The following is a 24,838-nucleotide window of genomic DNA, read 5'->3' as shown; positions in this document are numbered from 1 at the left end:
CCGTGAATGCCTAATTATGCTTAGCCATGCTTAGAACAATAAAAGTCGGGTGATTACCTGTCACCTGCGAGATAAAAATGGATTTTTGGTTATGACTGGTTATGTATGCTATCATAAGGTATAATCTTCTGGAGTAATAAATCTCGACCGGGCGGACTCGGTGTATGAGAGCCACAGGACATGGATGTCTTGTGAGCAGGTTCTTTCCACCTATGTCGATTAAGAACCGTTCGTTGTTGAATTGCATGAGGTGAGACTTTGTAGTACTAGCCACATACTCCGGTAAGCCTTAACTCGGCTATTCTATTACGAGAATGGCTGCTCGCGTACTGGGAGTGGAGAGATGGCGAGAATAGCGTGTACCCATGTAGCAATGGGCTGGATTGGTGGAGTACTGTATTCTCGGGTGGCGCGGACCCGTTCTTGTTTTAGAGGATCTGAGGGTGGGTTGGTGTATGTAGGTCAAGGACCTACATATGTCGTGTGGTTGGGAATCCCCAGCTAGGTTATAATCGGTTTGAATCGTCGTTGCTCCTCAGTTATGGAGACTCAACTCACTGTTCATCATCGTAGTTAATAAATGAAACTTGAGGAAGATTTGAGAAAGGGTTCGATATGAAGTTCATGATCTCAATACGGATCATGGCAGATTCATATATGATCATGATGAGGGTTATATGTTGAAAGAAAGAATATTGTTAGAGAGCTTTTACGCAAAATAACTTTGATTCTTGCTAAAGCCTTACCTTGAATCCCTGAGCCTACATTCCTGAGTCTTATCAGTTTTTATTTTAGTTAAATCTTATTGAGTACTTTTGTACTCAGGGTTCGTTAAACCCTTGTTCCAGGTGAGCCTCATGAGCAGGTCTGCTTTGGACCGTGCTGCATGACTATTGTTCAAATTGATGATGATAAGTAAATGTGTGGCCCTTGGGCATGGTACTTTCTTTGTGTGTCATGTTTATGTTACTAATGCCACTCCACTACTATGGTTTGTAATAATAATCGTACTTAGTTTGTAAAACTTGAAACAACTATTTTGTAACTAAGTTATTGTAAGACTTCCGCTATTTCACTCTGATGTAAATTAATGAATAAACTGTTGTAATACTGCAATGACTCTGTAATGGATCCTGCTCGGAAAAATCGTGGATGATTCAGGGTTCTCCGAGGACACCCGATAGTCTTCTTAAGTTACCGGGAACATATGCATAGTCATCAGAGGTCATTGGACAGTGACAGGTGCATGTGGGCCCTATAATTTAGAAGGTTCTGCCACAGGATGTGCTCTTTCTATCAACTTTGCAACTGGCATAATCCGAGTCAGAATAGCCAACAAATTCAAATATAGCTCCTTTGGGATACCAAAGGCCAATGCTTGGTGTGTGCTTAAGATACCTAAGGATTCTTTTTACGGTAATTAAATGAGTTTCCTTAGGATTTGCTTGAAATCTAGCACACATACACACACTAAACATGATGTCGGGCCTAGATGCGGTCAAATATAACAAGCTACCAATCATAGAGTGGTAGAGAGTTTGATCAACCAGGTTACCTCCCTCATCTAGGTCAAGATGTCCATTGATTGACATTGGTGTCTTGATTGGCTTACATTCATCCATCTTGAATCTCTTGAGAAGATCATTAGTATATTTTTCTTGAGAGATGAAAATCCCTTCTCTCATTTGCTTGACTTGAAAACCAAGAAAGAATGTAAGCTCTCCAATCATTGACATCTCGAACTCCTTCGACATCAATTCACCAAACTCTTTGCATGAATCTTCATTTGATGATTCAAAGATGATATCATCAACATACACTTGACAAATGAAGATATGCCCATCAAGCTTCTTGGTGAATAGTGTGGTGTCGGCCTTCCCAATGGTGAAGCCATTCTCAATGAGGAAGTCCCAAAGGCACTCATACCAAGCTCTTGGGGCTTGCTTAAGCCCATATAATGCCTTGGACAACCTATAGATATGATTAGGATATCTAGGGTCTTCAAACCCAGGAGGTTGATCAACATAGACTAGTTCATTAATAAAGCCATTTAAAAATACACTTTTCACATCCATTTGATAAAGTTTTATTTCATGATGCGATGCATATGCAAGGAGGATACGGATGACTTCTAATCTTGCAACCAGTGCAAAGGTCTCTCCAAAATCCAAACCTTCAACTTAAGAGAATCCCTTTGCCACTAGTCTTGCCTTGTTCCTCACAACAACATCTTGATCATCTTGCTTGTTTTGGAACACCCACTTTGTTCCAATGACTCTTGCACCTTTAGGTCGCTCTTCAAGAGTCCAAACTTCATTGCGGGTGAAGTTGTTCAACTATTCATGCATGGCATTTATCCAATCCGGATGTTGAAGAGCTTCTTCTACCTTAGTAGGCTCAAAGCAAGAGATAAAAGAGTGATGAGTAATAAATGAAGCAAGTTTTTGTGATCGAGTCATTACACCCTTTGATGGACTCCCTATGATGAGATCTTGTGGATGATCTTGAAGTAGAGGTGTATTTCTTCTATTGACCACTTAAGGGGGAAGTTGTGGAGCATCAACATCTTGTGCTTGTACCACCATTTGTTCATGGGAGACATGAATATCTTCATTTTCTACTCTCCCATCTTTTTCACCATCTTGTGGCACATTTGATGAAGAAGGTGGATCAATCACTTGTACATCATCTTCATCATCTTTAGGCTTGATGTCTCCAATCGGAATGTTCTTCATAGCCTCCCTCAATGGTTCATCACCTACATCATCAAGATTCTCATGTGCTCCTTGGGAGCCCTTAGATTCATCAAATTCCACATCATATGTTTCTTCAACCAAGCCGGTGGCATGGTTAAATACTCTATATGCTTTGGACTTTGATGAGTAACCAACAAGAAAACCAATATCACAACGTCTTTGAATCTTCCCTAAGTGTTGTTGCTTCTTGTAGATGTAGCATTTGCAACCAAACACCCTAAAGGAGGAGACGTCCGGCTTCTTCCCATTGAGCAACTCATAAGGTGTCTTGCCAAGGAACTTTTGAAGGAATAGACGGTTGGATGCATAACATGTGGTGTTGATTGCTTCCGCCCATAGAGCTTTGGGGGTGTTGTACTCATCAAGCATTGTTCTTGCAAGAGTGATCAATGTCCGGTTCTTCCTCTCAACTACACCATGTTGTTGAGGAGTATATGTTGCGAAGACTTCATGCTTGATCCCAACTTCATCACAATAAGCTTCTATGTTTGTGTTGTCAAATTCTTTCCCATTGTCACTTCTTATCTTCTTGAGCTTCACTTCAAATTCATTTTGTGCTCTCTTGGCAAACTTCTTGAAGCAAGATGCAACTTCAAATTTGTCATGAAGGAAGAATACCAATGTATACCTTGAATAGTCATCAAGAATCACAAGAAATAAAGATTTCCTCCCAAACTCTTGTATGTTGTTGGTCCAAATAAATCTATGTGAAGGAGTTCTAGCACTCTTGCGGTTGACATGAAAGCTTTTGTTGGATGGGTATTTGCAACTTGCTTGCCGGCTTGACATGCACTACAAAGCTTATCCTTCTTAAACTTCACATCCTTCAACCCTCTCACCAAATCATTCTTCATTAGCTTCTTGAGCGAACTCATCCCAACATGAGCAAGTCTTCTATGCCATAGCCACCCAAGTGTTGTTTTGGTGAATAGGCATGTCTTCAAGTTTGCATCTTCGGAGGTGAAGTCCACTAGATATAGGTTATTGTATCTAAATCCTTTGAATATCACATGATCATCATCCTTCTTGGATACAACAACCTCCTTCTCGGTAAACAAGCATTGGAAGCCAAGATCACACAATTGTCCAACGGATAGCAAGTTGAAACTCAATGAAGCAACATATAGCACATTGAAGATGGAATGATCATTTGATATTGCCACTTTGCCCAATCCTTTGACCTTGCCCTTTGAGTTATCTCCAAATGTGATTCTTTCTTGTCCATCTACTTCTTCATCTAGTGAGGTGAACATACGAGGATCACCGATCATATGTTGTGTGCAACCACTATCAATAACCCAATGACTTCCACCGGTCTTGTAGTTCACCTACACACAAGAGATCAAGCTTTAGGAACCTAAACTTGTTGAGGGCCCTTCACCTTCTCAACAAGTGACTTTGGAACCCAAATTTTCTTAGGCCTATTCTTGTTGGGAGGACCTAAGAACATCACTTTCATCTTTCTACTAGAATCCTTTCTAAGCATATAGTGAGCATTCAAGGCAAAAGGTCTAGCATGCTTGGGCAAGGGTTGTGGTGGAGTTTGGCACTCATGAGCAAAGTGGCCTTCTTGTCCACACTCAAAACACTTCTTTGGCTTTGGCTTTTGTTTATGTTGAGCTTGAGCCTTCTTCTCTTTGTTTGCCATGTACCCAATGCCACTTCTATCCATCTTCATGATGGTGTTCATTAGTAGCTCACTTTGAAGATGCTTGCCTCTAGTGAACTTGCTAAATCCAATCTTAAGATGCTCTTTCTCCAACTTAAGCTTCTTGTTTTCTTCCTTAAGAGCATCATTGTTCTTCTCTTCCTTGAGCTTCTTGTTTTCTTCTTTGAGCTTCTCATTTTCAAGCATCAACTTACCATCATGATCAAGGGTTTCTAGCATAATGGTGTTGTGGCTTTTGATCTCTTCAAGATCTTTCTTGAGCTTTGCATTGTCATTCTTGAGCTTGACAAACTCATCATAATCATCGGCCTCAACCACTTACTTGCCCTTGCTACTAGAACTTTGCTCAATGCTCTCAATAATCAAGTCATCACATGATGTAGCTATATCAATCTTAACAACATCGTTAGAGCATCATGTGTCTCATTGGATAAGAATTCTTGAGCAATAACAAGATTATCATGATTAACCTTAAGAGTAGTATATTCTTCTCTTAGCTTGTTGTGGCTAGTGATGAGCTCATTATGTGTCCTCTCAAGTTTATCATGTTTATCTTTAAGCTCTTTCTTACAACATTTGAGCTCCTTGAGTTGGATGATATAGCATCATTAGCTTCTCTAAGCTCAACACTAGCCTTTTTGGCTATATCACATTTAGCTAAAAGTGCATCATTTTTAGCCTCTAGCTTTTCATTTTTAGCTCTAGTTTTTATAATGATCTTAGTGTATTGTTTTAGCAATCTAGCAAGATCATCATAAGTAGGTATTCATATTCATCATCATCACTAGCATTTTCATCATCACTACTATCATCATTGTTCGATACCTTGCGGTCACCCTTGGCCATAAGGCATAGGTGTGTAGAGGATGATGGCGGTGGTGGCGATGAAGATGATGAAGAGTTGATAACAATTGTGGCCACCTTCTCGTTGTCACTATCATCATCGGATGAGGCACTAGATGAATCAATGTCCGTGAGCCAATCACCGACAATGTATGCCTTTCCACTTTTCTTCTTCTTGTGGAAGTCCCTCTTCTTGCCATCTCTCTTTTTGTATGGCTTGTTGTTCTTCTTCTCTTCTTCTTCATTACTTGAGTCATCTTTCTTGCCCTTATATTTGTTCTTAAACTTATCTTTCTTGGGCTTAGTGCATTGGTGTGCTAGATGACCAAGTTCTCCACAATTGAAGCAATCCATCTCGGAGATTGGCTTCCTTCTAGAGCTAGTGAAGAACTTCTTCTTCTTACCATCAAACTTGATGCCACTCTTGTTGAGCTTCTTTAGCATCTTGGCGGTCTTCTTCACCATGGGAGCAAGACTTTCATCATCAACTTCATCATCACTTGAGCTCTCATACTCAAGTCTTGCTTTGCCCTTCTCTTGACTAGCTTTGAATGCTAAGTCCTTATCTTTCTTCTTGGTAGAGGATGAGCCATCTTGTGGTGTGATGTGCATGTACATCTTATGAGCATTGATCTTTCCCAAGATTTGTGTCAGTGTAGTGGTGGAAAGATCACCTTGATGTAGCATGGTCACAATGTGCCCATATTTGTCAATGGGGAGGACACTCAAGATCTTTCTTACAACATCGGATGGTTGCATTTGAGTGAGTCTAAGCCCATTGACTTCCTCTACAAGAACATTCAAACATGAATACATCTCATTAGCACATTCTTTAGGAAGCATTTCAAAAGAGTTGAGATTTTTCATGACAAGATGATAGCGTTCCTCACACTCACTCTTAGTTCCCTCATAGAGCGCACAAACGTTCAACCATTGTGCATAGGCGTCTTTGTGGTTCCTCACCCGATTGAACACATCTTTGCAAAGGCCTCTAAAGATGGTGTTTCGAGCCTTTGCATTCCACTTCTCATAATTCACCTCATCGCCTTGAAGGTGAGTAGCATCCCGAGGTTTTGGGAAGCCTTGTGAGGCGGCTCTAAGAATACCAACATCTAAAGCTTCTAGTACGCCTCCATGCGAATTTTCCAATAAGAAAAATCATCTCCCTCAAATATAGGAGGAGGTCCATCCCCGTGAGACATCTTGCTCTAGGCGGTTAAGCCTAAATACGTGAGCCCGAGGCTCCGATACCAATTGAAAGGATCAAGATGCCCAAGAGAGGAGTGAATTGGGCTAATTCTAAATTTCTTTGCAATAATTAAATCCTATGGTTAGCCCAATTGACCCCTTGTGCCTAGAAAGTGTTTCTAAATGTTCTACCACACAAAAGACTTGCAACCTAAGTTTCAATCCTACTCTAGCATGGCAATTCTATGAATGTAAAGACAAGAATTGAATTGCTTAAAGCAAGTGCTCAAAGTAAATAGATAAGGAGGAACGCGGCGATGTTTTGCTGAGGTATCGGAGAGTCGCCACTCCCCACTAGTCCTCATTGGAGCACCCGCACAAGGGTGTAGCTCCCCCTTGATCCGCGCAAGGATCAAGTGCTCTCTACGAGTTGATTCTTCGACACTCCGTCGTGGTGAATCACCCACAACCGCTCACAACTTGAGTTGGGTCACCCACAAGCTCCACTGGGTGATCACCAAACTCGTAATCACCACCAAGCTGTCTAGGTGATGGCAATCACCAAGAGTAACAAGCATGAACTCTCACTTGACCACGACAAGCCTAATGAGAAGGTGGATGCACACTTTGCTACTCTTGATCTTCACTAATGAGGGCTCTATTTGGGATTCTCAAATCTCAATCACCTCACTAGGACCTTGCTCTTCTTGGCACTCACAAACATGTTTCTCAGCTGTTGGAATGAGCAAAAGTACCCCCACACACGAGCGGAGGTTGTATTTATAACACTGGCTGAAAAACAAACCGTTATGTGCCTCTATGGGGTGACCGGACGCTTCGGTCATGTTGACCGAACACTCCGATCAGTGCACCCCAAACTCCAGTGGTTAAGTGTTGACCGGACGTGTCTGGTCACGTTTTCCCTTCACTGGAACCTTACTGATGTCGACCGAACGCTGGACTTCTAGAGTCCAGTCACTTGCTGAGCAGCGTCCGGTCAGTAGCCGGAACCTGATCAGTGTCCAATCAGCATTGACCGAACGCGTTCGATCAGGATTCTCCCTCTCTAGGACCTTACTGGAGTCGACCGAACGCTGACCCTCAGCGTCCGGTGACTTGACCTCGCAGCGTCCGGTCACTTCCAAATGCTTTCACCTTGGTCAAATGAACTGATCAGACCCTGAGCCAGCGTCCGGTCACACCGGAGCCAGCGTCCGGTCAGTATTTGACCCTCTATTCACTTCCAACTCTCGATCATATGTGAATGAAGATTGCTCCATTAGATCAAAGGGCTATTATGGAGCTACCTAGTGCTAGTTTTAACAAGTGTGCACCACACCTAACTCACTAGACTCACCTAGGTCAAGCTACCCGTTCATACCCCCCCCTTAATAGTATGGCCAAAGGAAAAAACAAAGTCCTAAACTATTCTAAGTGTCTCTCCAACTCCAATCGACACTTAGAACTAGTTCATCCTTAACCTTGTTGTCCATCCTTTGAAAACTGAAATGATTTCCATCATAGGGGCATGACAACCATAATTGCCCAATCGATCTCCATTCATGTGACCTAACTCAATTGTTTCTGCAAAACACACGTTAGTCACAGTAATCATGTATTGTCATTAATCACCGAAACCCAACTAGGGGCCTAGATCCTTTCAGTGGTCCCTGGATATTTTGGAGTGCTGTCGGAATTGAAGCCATTACGCGAGTTCGGAGTCGCGGTCCCGAGCCATAGCCGGATGTCGTAGATCCTATCGACGCGAGTTCAGGGTCATGGTCCTAGGGTTTTTGGAGCGTAGATGAAGCGTAGTTAGTTAGTTAAAGATCGGACAAGGCGGTGCTCATGGATCCTGGCGTCGGTGCGTGTCGTGGGACCGAGCGAGTCGTAGTCATGGATCTGGCGAGTTCGAGGTCGCTTCCTTGGCGTTTGTCTTGAGCCCCCGAGCCCTGTCGGGCCTTCATGGGGGTCGATGTGAGTTGTGTGTGTTACCCCATCTGGTTCCTCACAAATCATAGGGCTGAGTTTCATCACTTGTCCCAATCGCTCAGGCTCAAAGACTAGCTCGGTGGGTTCGCTAACGGGTGTGATCAAGCGGAATCCAGGTCCGTCGTTCGTGACGGGGTCGGCATAGCCCTCTTGTGACATTCCACTACTCCTTTACCTACAACCTGGCAGATGCCTAGGTCATTTCGAAGATTGGCCCGGGTGGCATAACGGCCTCCCCTCGATGGAGATTCTGTGGGCCTGGCGAGAGGTTCAGGATCGAACGAGAAGGTTGAGATGACCTAGTCTGTCGGACCGGGCAAGGGCTGCACGGTGCTCATCTACAGTTTTCTCCCCTAGCTCTATTGGTTACTCATGTCGAATGAGGCAACCGCCACTTTGTGACGCAACACAGAGCATTTTGATGCATTTCGCTGCACGTGCGATGCTTAGTTCCCAAGCCCCTGGGCGGTTCAGGGCCCGAATCGTCCGGGAGGCGCGGGCGTATGGAATGAATGCGCGTATGGATGTATGAAATGATTGTAAGGAAATAGAGGGGGTTGGTAGTGCTCACTTTGATGGCTTAAGTGATGGGGTTCAAAGAGCTTCAGTCGGAAATGTCCGACCGAGACCTGCACTCATCAATCGTGGGTGAGCCCTTATGTGAACAGTTTTTGTATTAATGAACGCATGCTCACCTTGATGACCTGAGTGACGGGGTTCGGAGAGCTTCAGTTGGAAATGTCCGACCGGAACCTTGATGACCTGAGTGATGGGGTTCGGAGAGCTTCAGTCAGAAATGTCCAACCGGGACCCACGCTCGTCGTTTGTGATGGAGTCGGCATGGCCTACATGGGGCGTCCCTTCGCTTCCTACCCGTTGCGCTTGATGAAGTCGAGGGAGCGGAACCGAGCGGATCCCTTACGGTTGTAGTAGTATTTGCATTAGTAGAAAATGTAGAAGTTAAGTTTGTGGGGGAGCCCCGTGTAAATATTACTGTGTTTAATGACTACCATCGGTTTTGTTTTCTATGATGGAATTGCTCTGTTCGGGGGAGCCTGTTCCCTTTCGATCCTTAGATTTCCCTTAGCATAATTTTGTTTTTATTCTTTCTTTCTCGTACCTGCCCGTTTGTCTCATAGGTCGTGACCTTGGGAGCCTGGGGCATGGCCCGCGAGGCTCGGTTGCTCGTAACCATAGGGAAAGGCGGGGTGCGATCGGTCGGAATGTTTTTAAAGTAAAGCTACGTAAAGCAAAACTAAGGAACAAACTATCCCGTTGGTTGGGTAGGAAGGAATTCCACCATAGGTAAACAAAACAAGGAGGTACTCATTAAGCATAATGATAGTAGTGTACCCTAGTGGAGCCCCCGAGCGCCCTGGGCAAAAAAGTGTTCGGGTCAGGGCGCTTTTGTAGGAGCATATACTAAGTAAACAATGGTAAGATTGAAGCTTAGGAAAAATGACATAGCTATTCCAGTAGTTCAGAGAGATGGGCGTCATTGTCATCCTTCGGTCGGTAGGCATCCTTCCCTAACCACTGTTCCCTTTTCCTTAAGTAGGAGAAGGGTGAGGGTTTTCATTCCGTTCTTTTGCCTATTCTTCATCTGCCGCCACGATAATGTTGGACTGAAGGTCGTCCACCGTGAGGATGTCAGCAGATGCCGCCGGGCCGGTTTAATAGCTTGCAGAATAAAAGTAGATAGTAAACGTAAAAAGTTCAAGTTCATGGGGGAGCCCCTGTGTGTTTTAATGATTGAAATCGGTTTTTGTCTTTGTGATGGAGTTGCTCCGTTCGGGGAAGCTTATTCCCTTTCGATCCTTAGTTCTCCCTTAGCATAATTTTGTTTTCTATTTCTTTCTTTCTCATACCTGCCCATTTGTCCCATAGGCTGCAAACTTGTGAGCCCGAGGCATGGCCCGTGAGGCTCAGCCGCTCACAACCATAGGAAAAGGCGGGTGAAAGGTCCTAATGGCTAGAGGGGGGTGAATAGCCTAATAAAAATTTCTACAACAACACTTAACAAAATGGTTAGACAATTATGAGACGAAGCAAGTGTTGCGCTAGCCTACTCAAAATGCAAGCCACCTACCATAATTCTAGTTTAGATAGTATCTATTCACACAATAGCTATGACACTACCCTATGTTAGTGTGCTATCAAAGGCTAACTAAAGAGCCACACCAACCAAGCAAGCAAGCTCTCACAACTAGCTACGCTAAAGAGCTTGACAACTAGTTTGCGGTAATGTAAAGAGAGTGATCAAGAAGGTTATACTGCCGTGTAGATGAAGGAACCAATCAATCACAAGGATGAATAACAATGAAGACCAATCACCTCGGAATCAATGATGAACACAATGATTTTTACCGAGGTTCACTTGCTTGCCGGCATGCTAGTCCTCGTTGTGGCGATTCACTCACTTGGAGGTTCATGTGCTAATTGGCTTCACATGCCAAACCCTCAATAGGGTGCCATACAACCAACACAAGATGAGGATCACACAAGCCCCGAGCAATCCACTAGAGTACCTTTTGGCTCTCTACCAGAGAAAGGTCAAGAACCCCTCACAATCACCATGATCGGAGCCAGAGACAATCACCAACCTCCGCTCGACGATCCTCGCTGCTCCAAGCCATCTAGGTGGCAGAAACCACCAAGAGTAACAAGCGAATCCCACAGTGAAACACGAACACCAAGTGCCTCTAGATGCAATCACTCAAGCAATGCACTTGGATTCTCTCCCAATCTCACAAAGATGATGAATCAATGATAGAGATGAGTGAGAGGGCTTTGGCTAAGCTCACAAGGTTGCTATGTCAATGTAAAATGGCTAAGAGTGTGAGCTTCAACCGGCCATGGGACTTAAATAGAAGCCCCCATGAAATAGAGCCGTTGTACCCCTTCACTGGGCACAACGCGGGCTGACCAGACGCTCCGATCATATTGACCGGACGCTGGACCTCAGCGTCCAATCGCCTGACGATAGCCACGTGTCCTATTCTCAACGGTCACTTGAGTTGACCAGATGCTGCGCTATAACTGACCGGACGCTAAGTCACCGGTCATTTCCAGTAAGGTTCCAGAAACGTATTTTGCCCACCGGACGCGTCCGGTCATGCACGACCGGACCCTGCCAGCGTCCGGTCAGAGACCCTAGCCTCTGTGCGCTGCCCAACAAAAGGACTGAACCCTGCCTCTAGCATCCAGTCGCTGAGCGACCCAACATCCGGTCATGAGACCGAAACACACACCCTCTGTTGCCACTGACCGAACACGTCGGTCCAACCGAGACCAGCATCTGGTCACTTACAGTGACCTCCGTCTTTTCTGTCTAGGGCGCCGATGGCACCATCGGATTGTCTGCACTCTACGAGCTGATAGTCCACCGGTGAAGTTCCTAACCCTTGCTCAAATGTGCCAACCACCAAGTGTATTATAACAGAACCGACCAAATCATAAGAACGTAAGTACAAAAACAATCACCGAAGTGATCAAATTCCTGTACTTAAGCTCCCATAATCCCGGTAGTCCGGAAATCACGAAGGATTTCAACCAACTCTTGACATACAAACCAAGATCGTAGTGATTCAACACAACACATCATCCGTTACAACATTTCACAAGTAGCATTCGAATTACATCCATCAGAGTCCAAATAACATATTACAAACCAAGTTTGAGTGTGCGGAAGCAACATAGTTTAGTACAAAACATCACAGTTTTCAAATACATTGCCAAGTCTGAGTCATGTCCCACAAAAGCATTATCAGGTACGAGAACTAGAGACCGCGCCCAACGGTCTAGTCTTCATCCCCAGCTGGGAGAAGGCAGTACTTGCAGCAACCAAAGTAGAACTAGTCATCTGCAACAGGTGAGAGATAAACCCTGAGTACGAGAGGGTACTCAGCTAGACTTACCCGTCAAAACTAGAAATAAAAGACACTAAGGGTCATGCAAGGCTTATGAGGTGGGCTAGCTTGACACAGTTGCATAAAAGAGCTTATGATTATAGTAACCAATTTAAACTTAGCATCAAGCTTATCATCATTTACCTGTCCACTAGATTAGCACCTATACTAGAGCACTCACTTATTAGGAGCAAACAATATTAACCATAGCAGGTATAATCAGACTGTCATCATCATATCATCATTTCCGAACCATTTGGTTATTTAGTGTATCTACTTTGGAGATAAGCCCATCAAGTTCTCACTAACCAGGAGAGACGGCGACTCGAATCGAATTACAACTCAGTTGAGGGGGTATTCCTAACTCTCACCCTGGCATACTTAGCAAGGGTAGCCGTGGGTCACCTTTGGGACAACTCAGGAACCAAATTCACGGGTTCGATCAGCGCCAGCACTCTCAGGGATTACCCTTCTGCCAGGACGATCATGACTTTTAAATCACCTGCCCTTGGACTCACGCCTACGGCTCCCTTCCGAGGCATACTTTATACTTATCGACTCCCGACCTGAGGTGAGCTACTCGGCTTCGTGGTCGGTCTCTAGACCCGGCCAACTAAGAGAGAGGCATGTGTTCAACATGAACAGGAAAGGCTCCAAGATTCAGTCCTTAATCGACACAGACGGAGTCACTGCAAACCGGCAAGCCTCCGTCCGGTCTCCATTTCAAATTAAGACTGGTTCTTTTCCACGATAGCAAATATAGCCAACCGTGCCATATGTATCTTCCTATATCTTGCAGGTGATAGGAAATCACCTAACTTCTACTGTGTTTAAGCAGGGCTAAGCACTACACGAGCCTGTGCTACATAGGATTCAGGGTATCAATATCTGGACAAGGATTGGATAACCAATGCAGCAAGTGTTTGCATCCAACACCTAAACTTAATGCAACAATATATATATGTAACAATAATACTGTAACTGCATTTCAGAAATTAGGAGGCTTAATATGCTTCGGGGCTTGCCTATCACAAAGTTGCAAGGACGGTGATCCGGGCACTCAACGGCGACCTCGTCTGGCACTTCTCCTGAAGGCTGCACCTCCTGAACCTCCGGTGTCGGCTGCTGCTGCTCGCTCGGTTCCTCGAATTCCAGCAATGTTACTCCCTCCGGTACACCTATTGCATGCCGATGCACAAGATAAATATCATGGATGCATAAGGAATGACATGATGCTCATGATGAATGAATCACAGTAAATGTTTAACGAAAACATCACTGGACACCCGTTTACCGAGTAAAATAGCTCTATTCAAATCACTTTAAGCATGTATCTAACTTAACTTAAAGAACAAGATCAACTTACCTAACTTGCATAACCTAAGATAAAGATGCTCATCTTCAATTAAGGGCCTCACACCTAGGAACATTACCACAAACTTAGAAATAGTAAAGGTATACATAAATTAACATTTAAAGTTTCATATGCATACAAGTAGTCTCTTAATTCAATCACAACCAGAGTTCTATAATTCCAAATGACTTGCATGAGGATATTCTGGAAAGCTTATGAAATTCTCTACAAATCAATTGTAAACATCACAACATGATTCTTACGTTAACCAAATCGAATTCCAGTAAATCTGGAATCTGTCCAGAAATGACAGGGTTACTAACTTAATTTTTAAATGATGATGCAAAAGCCTAATTTGACCAAACCAAGTTTACCAACTTGTTGCACATACCAGAGGAACACTAGAAAGTATAGTGCCAACTTCTAAATAAATTATTTAATATCCTTTTCAAATTTATTTATTTAATTAGGTGATTAAAGCAATATATAGTAAAACTATTCATAAAAATCTACAAAAATTACAGTACCTATCTCATGCTTCACATAGACTACTATAAAAATTTCAAAGCCATTGAGTAAGCAGAACTTGCTGTATCTAAAATAACAGGTAGCATGTCTATTTTTAGCATAATTAGGAAACCCTATTGAAAAGTGTCAAGCAACAGATTTCGTATTTTTCCTAGCATCATTCTAGCATAAGAATAGCACTCACCAAATTTTACCTTTACTGGATCTATAGAAAAATTATGAAAATTCACACAAGATCCATCCATGCAAACAAGATAATTTTCTATCTCCTACAAACAGTGTCCAAAATTTATGAAAATTTAACTACAAGCTATTCATGATATGAGCAGTGCACCATAAAAATTTCATGCCATTTGGAGCTACCTAGAAAAAGATATAATTACCCCTATTTCTTGCATGATTAAAAGAGATAAATAGAAACTCCCATTTTCATAACAGAACATGGCATGGATTATATTTTTAATAGAAACTAGACATTATCATGAACTCAACAAAATTAGAACTACATCATTTGGATCTACCATCTAAGAGATACATATTTTTGAATCTATATACAAATCTGTGAAAAGAATAAAAACCAAAAATGAATTTGAATCCTACTCTACTGCTGGTGGGCCGGCCCGAAGAACGGCAGCCCACAACATGCGCGTACGCAGGCGCTGGCGTGGCCCAGACACGGCGCAGCCCAGGCTGGCTCCCGCCTTGGCCTCAGCGGCTGACAACCGGGACCCGCCCGATAGAGAGACAGACAGGGGAGGAGAAGGAGACGGCGGCGTAGCTCGTCGCCGGTGGCTCCTCCGGCGAGGTCAGCGGTGCTACGCCGTTCGCCTTGCCCGTGCGCATCTAGCGGTGTCCTTAATCGATGCTATTGTCGTGGCTACCGGGGGTGGCGACGAGCATGGCGGCGCACGGCCATGGCATGGCCGGCTCCGGTGAGACTACGGCACCACGGCTCGAATGGGTGACCCTACGAGCATCAGTGGCAAGCACTGGACCTAGCTCAAGGCAGAGGAGGGATGGCAAGGGCGCGAGGACAGCTGGCCGCGTGGAGCGCCATCTCCAGCGAGGTCAGGCATGGCGGCGGTGGAAGAAAACGGTGATTTCGCCCTTACCAAGGCCAAATTGGCACGACGGTGGGGTGGAGGAGGTAGAGGAGATCACTGCGAAGCTACTGACGAGCTGGGCAACGCGTTTTCGCGGTGGTGAGCACGCACGACGACGGCGACACTCGGTCAGAAACGGGGAAGCTGCTGCGGCTCGACGCTGCGCGCGGTGGAGGCGAGAGAGAGGCAATGGAGCAGGCGAGTGCGTTCGGGCAGGCGCTGTCCTTCTTCTGGAGCTCGGACGCACGACGTGGAGGCTTCGACCGAGCATGAACGCCACACGGTGAGCGGCTCCTACGCCGGTCGGCCATGACGTTCACTGAACGTTTTCTGAAAATTGCGATTCAGTGCTCGAGGATGATGACTGACAGCGAGTATTCGACGTGTCAACACGGCTAATCCAATGCGCCTTTGCAAAAACTGTGTACATGAAAAATGTAGGCCTACCATCTAGCTACAACTTCTTTTCAAGGACCATCATCTAATTCGCCATGGATCAGCAGTTACATCAAGCCAAAGTTGGCTTGATCCACTGAAAATGTAGTTATGACTTAGAATATTTTCTAAGTGTGAAATCAGCATGGAATTCTGACTTGTGGGCCATGTTTGAGCATGTTCTAGCCATTTTCATGAGATGATCATAAAACAACTTTTGTTCCTTGATAAATTAGCTACAACTTTGGTAAAGAGTGCACAGCCATGCAAGATCCCTAAGTTGGACTTTTGAATTAGTCAAACAGTGGCACTCTAGGGATCATTTCAAGTCAAACCTCCCCTTAAGGGCAATTTTGTCATTTTGATCTACATGAACAATGTCCAAACAATTACCCTAAGTTTAGTTAAGGTGTATTAGACCATAATCAACCACTTTACACAAATGCTATACCCATTTCAAATGATCACATGTGATGAAGCAACAAAACAAGCAATTCACCCAAATGTTGCAATTCAATGTTTCACATGTTTCATGACTTTGTTGTTATTCTATACTTGTCATATTACTACCATGTTGTCATGTTTCAAGGTATGAGAAATTCATGTTGCATCCACAGGTTACACCATTACTATTCACAACAATCCAGTATGAAACACACACAGTTGAAAATGTTGCATATGCATGTTTTAGGAACAATGGCATGATGAGATAGATGATGCACATGTTTATGAAATGAAATGTAATTAGTGGAAGCCAAACACCTAGGGTGTTACATGTATCACCTTGTGCACATGTGTTAGCATATTTTCACAAACATTTTCAAGGGTGTTAGCACTCCACTAGATCCTAAATGCATATGCAATGAGTTAGAGCATCTAGTGGCACTTTGATAACCGCATTTCGATACGAGTTTCACCCCTCTTAATAGTATGGCTATCAAACCTAAATGTGATCACACTCTCTAAGTGTCTTGATCACCAAAACAAAATAACTCCTACCATTTATACCTTTGCCGTGAGCTTTTTGTTTTTCTCTTTCTTCTTTCCAAGTCCAAGCACTTGATCATCATCCTGGCATCATCATCATCATGCTATGATCTTCATTTGCTTCACCACTTGGAATGTGCTGCCTATCTCATGATCACTTGATAAACTAGGTTATCACTTAGGGTTTCATTAATTCACCAAAACCAAACTAGAGCTTTCAGCGGGGTGCGATCAGTCGGAATGTTCTAAAGTAAAGCTACGTAAGGTAAATCAAAGGAACGAACTGCCCTTTTGTTCAGGTAGGAAGGAGTTTCTCCATATGAAAGTAAAAGAGTACTCAAAGTAAAAACAAAACAGAGAGGTAGTAGAGCCCCTTAGTGGAGCCCACGAGCGCCTCGAGCCAAAAAGTGTTCAGGTCGGGGTGCTTTTATAGGAGCTTTCGCTAAGTAAACAAAGGTAAGACTAAAACTTAGGAAAAGAAGAAACGACATAGCTGTTCCAAGGTGCTCGGAGAGAGCGTCGTTGTTGTTGTCCTTCAGTTGGTAAACGTCCGGTCGGATCACTTCATCCTTCAGTCATCTAGATCCTTGCCCACTGTGCCTTCTTCGGTTGCTGCTTCCTCGCCTTTTTCTTCCTTTGGCCTGCTAGCTTACCTCAGCAGGCGCTTGAGGAGCTGGCAGTCCTTGTAGAGGTGTTTGACAGGGTAGTCGTGGTTAGTGCATGGGCTCTCCATGAGATCATGGAACTGGCCCGGAGGGTCTTGCTGGGGCTGCGTGCCCGCGTGATTGGCCACGACGACCAACGCGAAGTTGGCTGGTCGGCGATGATCCTTTCTGTTCTTTTTTCCCCTCTACGTGGAGGGGCCCTCGTCTTGATCCTGGCGCTTGGCCTTACCTTTGTCGAGGCCTCCGTTGAAGCGCGGTGGGAACAGCGCTTGCTGGAGGTGTTGGACAAAGGTCTGTGGTCCTAGGCTGTCAGGGCTGGTACTCCGGTCGACGCTGTGCGTATCTTGGTTCAGCCCAAGCCACACGTGGATAGGCGGTCGACACAGAGCGGTTGTCAAGTCGAGGTGAGGTGCCATTGCGGCTTCCTGGGCCGCACTCTGTGGTTGTTGTGGTGATAGGGTGTAGTGCCCCATCTGCTGCGTCCCTATTCCCTGGACAGGGAGCGAGGTCGTGAGTCGGTGTTGTGATACGGAGCACTCTGCTTGTTGAACGGCGGTGGTCTCTAGTAGTGCACGAAGGTTCTGGTGGATCACCCATTCGCGAGGGTCGTTCGGCTTGGACAGGCTGGGCAGAAGCATTGCCACGGCGGCAATGTTCTGACTGGCCCGAGCGAACTACGGGGGATCGGTCCACCTAACTAGGGTGTTGTGTTGGACCTGGTGGGTGTGACCCCGAGCGCCGTTAGCCGGTCTATGTGCACGGAATGTAGTGGCGTGCGCTAAGTGCGCTGGTGCAGTCGATGGCTGATGCGGCCACTGTCGTCATAGATCCTCCCCGTGCTCACGTGTGAGCTCGGGGGTCTCCGCATGAGGGTTTGGAGAGGTGTGAGTCCGTGAGGACTCTGCTTCCACCGATGGGTGTCCCAGAGGATCCGCCATGGCGCACTTCCGAGACGGACGGTGGCTAGGTGCCATACCGCCGATGCTGGAGCCATCACTCTCGCCATCGTCATCTAAGAGGTCGAGAAAACAGGTGGGAGCATAGCTCGCCATTCCCACGAATTCAGATGCGAGAGGGGGCGATGCAGGCATCCTTTGGAGCCCCCGAGTGTATGCGTCTGCGGAAGACACGAGGCCGTAGGGGAATCTACCGTACGGCAGTTGCGTTGGGGACAACAGGGTTCTGCCGGGTAACCGGCGGAAGATAGATAATAGTAAGTAAATAACAGCGTGTATATTACTCATAGCGGGGTTTGAGCAGAGAGTTTGCTCGAAAAGAAGCGTAGATGACGCGTTGTCGAAGTCGCGCATCCCGGAGTAGATGGAGGACGTCTCTCCGATGGGTGCCGGGTCGCGAGTCTCCTCGCGGAGGTGGAGTACGCCGAGCCGGTCGGCGACGAATTCTAGGCTACCGAAGAGGAAGGCCTGGGATGGCTCGAAGATGGGTGGAACCCGCATCCCGACGGGCGAGAGTGTAGGAAACTCCAACGAGCCGAAGCGAATTATATCGCCCGAGCCTGCCACGGCGAGGGTGACGAAAAAGTGGGCCATCCGATGACCAAAAAATGTTGAACGTACAACGTCTTTCCCACGGACGGCGCCAACTGTCGGTGCAGAAAGTGACCAACTAATGAATATTTGTAGTTTTGTTGTACGTTGTGATCGAAGGTGGCCTAGCTCTCAATGACATAGGATTTATACTAGTTTAGGCAACGTGCCCTACGTCTAGTCGGGGTCGGTCAGTGACTTTATTCCTGAGCCCAGGTGCTCGAAGTTTGCAGTAGGGTTACAAACGAGAGAGAGAAAGATGGAGTGTACAAGAGGCCCGGTTGGCTCTGGTCAGAAAGGCCGAGAGCGATGGGGACTCCGCTATGAGCTAAGCGGGTGCTTGAGGTCTGAACCTGGCGGTTCTGTGGTTGAGCTATTGGACTAATGAATCTAAAGAAACTGAGCTTGGATGACTTCGTCTTTTTGTTGGAGGAAGCGCACCCCCTTTTATAGATGAAGGGGATGACTTTACAAGTGAGAGGGTGAGGGTACGTATGCTGCCGAGCCTTGTTGCCCATGCCTACCGAGCCTTGTTGCCCACACCGACGAGTACAAGATAGTGGTAGGCGCCTACAACACTGTTGCTATCGTTGTAGAATGTCAGATGCACACGGGAGGTCGTGCTGCCTTTTTCAGGGATGGTGGACGTCGGTACCTGCAAATATTGTTTGATACCTAGAGGCATGTGAGGAGTCATGCTATGTTCACCCGGTACGGTAAATCCTAGTGCCCATACCGCTATCGATGTCCAGAGACACGCGGGGGGTCTTACCATATGGGAGTTTTAGCGGCCCCTACAATACTGTAGAGGGAGATGTCGGCGTCTACAATACAGTTTGTGTCAGGTGGCCCCTACAATACAGTTTATGTCAGTTTTAGCGGCCCCTACAATGCTATGTTCACCCGGTACGGTAAATCCTGGTACAGTGGTTTTGACTTGTGGGCCGTCCCTGGTACAATAGTGTTTGTGTCAGGCGTCTGAGCCGTCCTTCTGGCCTATTGTTTTTAGGCTCTTGGGCCGAGTCTTGACGCGGAAGCCGGTCCCCAAGAGACCCCGGGTTTATGAACCCGACATCAACCCTCTTGCATTTTCTAGAAGACATCATCAAAAAATCCTACAAAAACAAACGAACCAAAATGAAACCCCAAGAGACCCCGGGTTTATGAACCCGACATCAACCCTCTTGCATTTTCTAGAAGACATCATCAAAAAATCCTACAAAAACAAACGAACCAAAATGAAACTGCAACAATCAGGACTCAATATAACAATGCAAATGGATTAGTTACCTTGGACCAGCAATACAGGTAAAACAAGTTCAAACCTATTGGCAAGCTGCTAATGCCTAATGGTTTTTGCCCCCCGCCCCAAGGTTAAACTAGCTGAACTCCACACAAGAGAGTTCATGTTGAAGATATGCTAAACGCCTAAACCTCATAACTAAATGGTACATTAATTAATTATGAGACATAGATTTGAGAACATAAAACCAAAGAAGCAAACATGAGAACTTCCAGTTTAACTCTAAATAAAATGTTACTCCCTCCGTTCTAAATTATAAGACTTTTTAGCTTTTCTAGATACATTGCTTTTGCTATGCACTTAGATATACACTATATCTAAATACATAGTAAAAGAAATGTATCTAGAAAAGCCAAAATGTCTTATAATTTGGAACGGAAGAAGTACAAAATATGCCTACCAAGAAACACCATGCAGCATTATTACAAGTAAGCATTGCTCGAAGTCCAACAATAGACCATGACTACCACCAGCGCATATAATGCTAACAGAACAAACTGAACTAATTAATCCTGCTGGCATATTTATTCTGCAGTTTCCATAAACATCACACTTTTAATCACTTCCACTAAACACTTTTGAATAACTTGTTGGAAGGAAGCGGACTTTTCAAGCTGACTGTTTCTTCATTCAATCCGAAATTCAAATATACATGGCATCATCGAAAGAGAAACACTACTTGTGATATACACATTATAGATGAAGTAAGTTTTTTATTGAACATGTAGGAGAGCTGTGTATCTTTGTATTAAGAATGGTAAAGAACCCTTTTAAGACACCCAAAACACACACTTACACAAACACACACCCAGGACCTAACATATCATCCGTGTTGCATGAAGTAATTGTTTAAACAGAATTTGAGAACAAGATTCTTAGTGTGTTTCCCATCACCAATTATTACTATAAATTCCCATCACCAATTATTACTATAAATAAAAGTTTGTAAAATCATAACAAATATCTCAAAATCCTAAAATTAACAAACCCAATCAATAATAAAATTAACGAACAGGTTAGTATTATTAGCAAAAGGGACAATAACCAACTTTCAACTCTGGAAACATATTCTATTTATCCACAATCGTATTCTGATTGACAATATCATCAGGGAGCAATGTTCTATAGAAATAAATGAGAGCCCAAAACAAATAATAGATGGAATCCCCAATACAACATTACTGATTATCCATACTCCCAAATGATCTGCGATCTCATATTTTACCTGAGTCAGTGGCTACGGCTGCACGCCCCTGTCCAGATCTTCATGGCCTTCCACATAAGCTGTACATTATGAGTCACACAAATCGTTTTAGTTATTGTTTTCCCAAATGATATTACCTCCAAATAGACTAAACTGGGAATGCAGTTTGCACCTGGAGTCGTGGACAACAAACAGAGGACATAAGCATGCACATACCGACATTCACATCATCGCCCAGCGGCCTCTGATTTATCCATGGGGAAGGTGGTGGCTGCAAAAACTTCTAAACATGACAAACAGCTAACAAGGGGGGAAAACTAAGTTCAAAAAAAACAAGGGGGAAAACTAGTCACACATAACAGCACAGTACAAATTCACAATACCATGTAGGGACTTGGACGGCCAGCTTTTGGGTCTGCCCCATTTATCGCCATCCTGTTCCTGATATCGCTGATCGGTGATGGGGCATAATCGGAAGGGCCGGTGGGTATGTTGTACATCGCTGTGTCTGTCCCTGGCAGAGGAATCTGGATTGGGGTCTGCAATGGTGTCTGAAAACAAATACAAGTAACTCATCCAGAACCTTGTGTCCCAATTGCGTAAATCGGGAAAAAAATTAAGGTGCAGCAGACGAGGGATTCGATCTCACCAGCGGGAACAGCATGTCAGCGGTCGGGGTGGCGTACTCCTCGGATGTTGCCTCGTACGGCACGTTGAGATCGTGCACGGGCGGTGTCGTGCCGGTGGTGCCTCCGGCGCACGCGGCAGCAGCCTTGGTTCGGTCTATGTTCCCCGAGCTCGCGCCACAGTGCAGCATTTTCATCTCCCAGACCTAGGGTTTTCTCGGCCGGATCGGAGAGACAACTGTCAAATCGCTGAAATCAAGAAAAAATTGAAGGGGACGAGAGCTGGGGATCGATAAATCAGAGGTTTACAGCCTAGAGCTTGTTTAGGATGGCGTCGCCGACTCCGTAGGTGATGAAATCCTCGCGGACCTGGGAGATGATGTCATCAATGACAGAGATGTAGACGGTGGAGAGTGGAGACGTTGCTGCTCGCCATGAGGAGAGGATTGGCTTCGGCAGAGGAGTGGCGGGGGATGCGGTGGAGCGGTAAATAGGTTTGCATCCGGTGTTGTCACAGAGGAGTTTGGTATACTGCTTCCGTTCCTAAAATAAGTGTCATAGTTAGTTTCCGTACCTTAAATTTAATTAAATTTATAGAAAATATGTATAATATTTTTATCTTCAAATAAATTTATTAAAAAATAGATTCAATGATATATCTAATGATATTAATTTTGTACCATAAATATTAATATTTTTATATATATATATTTAGTCAAAGTTGTTTCTCGGAAAGTAAAAATGACATCCTACAGCTGTTATTTCTACCGTACTGTGAGAGAGAAAAATAAGCGGTTGCTGCAGCAGCTGCTTATTCGTACAGCCAAACAATTTGAGTTATTTAGGGATGGAGGGAGTACAAGCCAGGTGACGGGTCATGGACGGGCACGCGTGAAGCGGTGCGAGTGAGGATGTGGGCAGCAGGCGGAGGCCTCCAGGGAACAGGTGGAGGGAGGTGGCGGATCCTATTTTTTGGGTTGGCAGCAAAGTTTCTGGGGTTCGGATTGATGCAACCTTTGGCAAACAAGCGGGCGATGTGGTCAAAGGAGGAGGGGACAAATTTCGGTGTATAAAAACAAAGAGAATGGTAGATGGTAGATGACTAGTTGCGTCAATATATGACCATTGATGTTTTGAGATGACACTAGCGGCAGATGTGATGGTAGGATTTACTCATATCAACAATAATAAGGGTTTGTTTAGATACATTAGCTAATTACTAGCTAGCTAAAAATTAGCTTTAGTGTATCCAACTAAAAAACTAATAGATGAGCTATTTTTTTAGTCAAGACTCCAACTAATTGATTTTGGATAGTATCATAAGCTCACTCACTTCTTGTTGAATAAGCGTAAGGGACAAAGGGGACACTCGGCGATCAAACTTGATATGAGTAAGGCTTACGACAGTGTGAAATGGTCTTTTATGAGAAGCATTATGGACAAGATGGGGTTCGCGGAAAAATGGACTAACCTCATTACGGAGTGTGTCACATCGGTGTCCTTTAGGGTGAAGATGAATGGTGACTTGTCCAGGTATATCACACCGGAGAGAGGGCTCAGACAAAGGGATCCTTTATCCACATATCTGTTCCTGCTTTATGTGGAGGGCTTCTCAGCTCTGCTGAACAAACTGAAGGGGAAGGCCAGATCTTGGGAATAAAGATTTGCAAAGCAGCGTCTAGCATTTCTCACCTTCTTTTTATCCATGACTGATTGATCTTGGTTCGTGTATATAGGGAGGAGGCTTGCAGCTGCAACATATTTTGGAGTTGTATGAATGATGCTCGGGACAAATGATTAACAGAGCCAAGTCGGTTGTTCTGTACAGCAAGAACACGAAGGCAAGAGATACGGAGGATGTTCAGGAGGTGTTGAATGTTGCACGTGAGACAACAAATGAGAATTACTTAGGCTTACCTTGCATGTGGGGAGGTAAAAATCCGATGCTTTTGCATATGTGAAGGATCGCATGTGGAAGATAATTGAAGGGTGGAAGGAAAAATTTTCTATCAAGGGCCAGCAAGGAAGTTTTGATCAAGGCAGTTGCACATGATCCCAACTTTTGCCATTGATGTTTTGACTTGACAAAAGATCTGTGAGATCAAATAAGCGCTATGGTGTGTCGGTATTGGTGGAATCAACAGGATGGACAACATAAGGTCCATTGGTTGAGCCAAGACAAGTTGATGAGACCGAAGGAGGGAGTACCGGGATTTCGTGACATATATGACTTCAACTTAGCAATGTTAGCTAAGCAAGGATGGAGGTTGGTGCAGGATCTAGGCTCCCTTTGTGCCTGAGTTTTACAAGCCAAGTACTATGCGGGAACGACATGCTTGCAAGTAAAGCCAAGAAGTAGAATGTCGTATATATGGCATAGCATCCTACGAGGAATCAACGTGGTGAGAAACGGCATGATATGGCATATTAGAGATGATTAGAATCTAAACATTTGGTTGGATCTGTGGCTACCGTGTGAGTGGTCTAGGAGACCGGTCACACCATGAAGGAAGAATTTATGATGTGTTTGGTTTGTGGAGTCACCCCATGCTTCATAAGATAGACTTCATCCTATGAATTCTGACCTGCCCTCACTTCTCGCTTGTCATACCTTTCCTCCTCCCGTCCTGCTCCCTCCTTCCGGTTTGGCTCCATCCCTTTCCCTGCCTTGCCTCGCTTTCAACCAACCTACTCGAACCTTGGGCGGACTGCTGGCTCCGTTCCTCTCCT

At 44.8% G+C, this 24,838-nt stretch overlaps 1 pseudogene; it reads right to left on the bottom strand.

The window, feature by feature from the left end:
* Nucleotides 1-22,544, bottom strand: part of LOC136515617 (uncharacterized) — a 60,870-nt pseudogene extending 38,326 nt beyond the window's left edge.
* Nucleotides 22,545-24,838: the final 2,294 nt, after the last annotated feature.

Source organism: Miscanthus floridulus, chromosome 17 (genome assembly GCF_019320115.1).
Source record: "Miscanthus floridulus cultivar M001 chromosome 17, ASM1932011v1, whole genome shotgun sequence".
NCBI classification, from domain to species: domain Eukaryota; kingdom Viridiplantae; phylum Streptophyta; class Magnoliopsida; order Poales; family Poaceae; genus Miscanthus; species Miscanthus floridulus.
The sequence above is the reverse complement of the archived record's forward strand: the minus strand, read 5'-3'. Positions and strand labels throughout refer to the sequence as shown.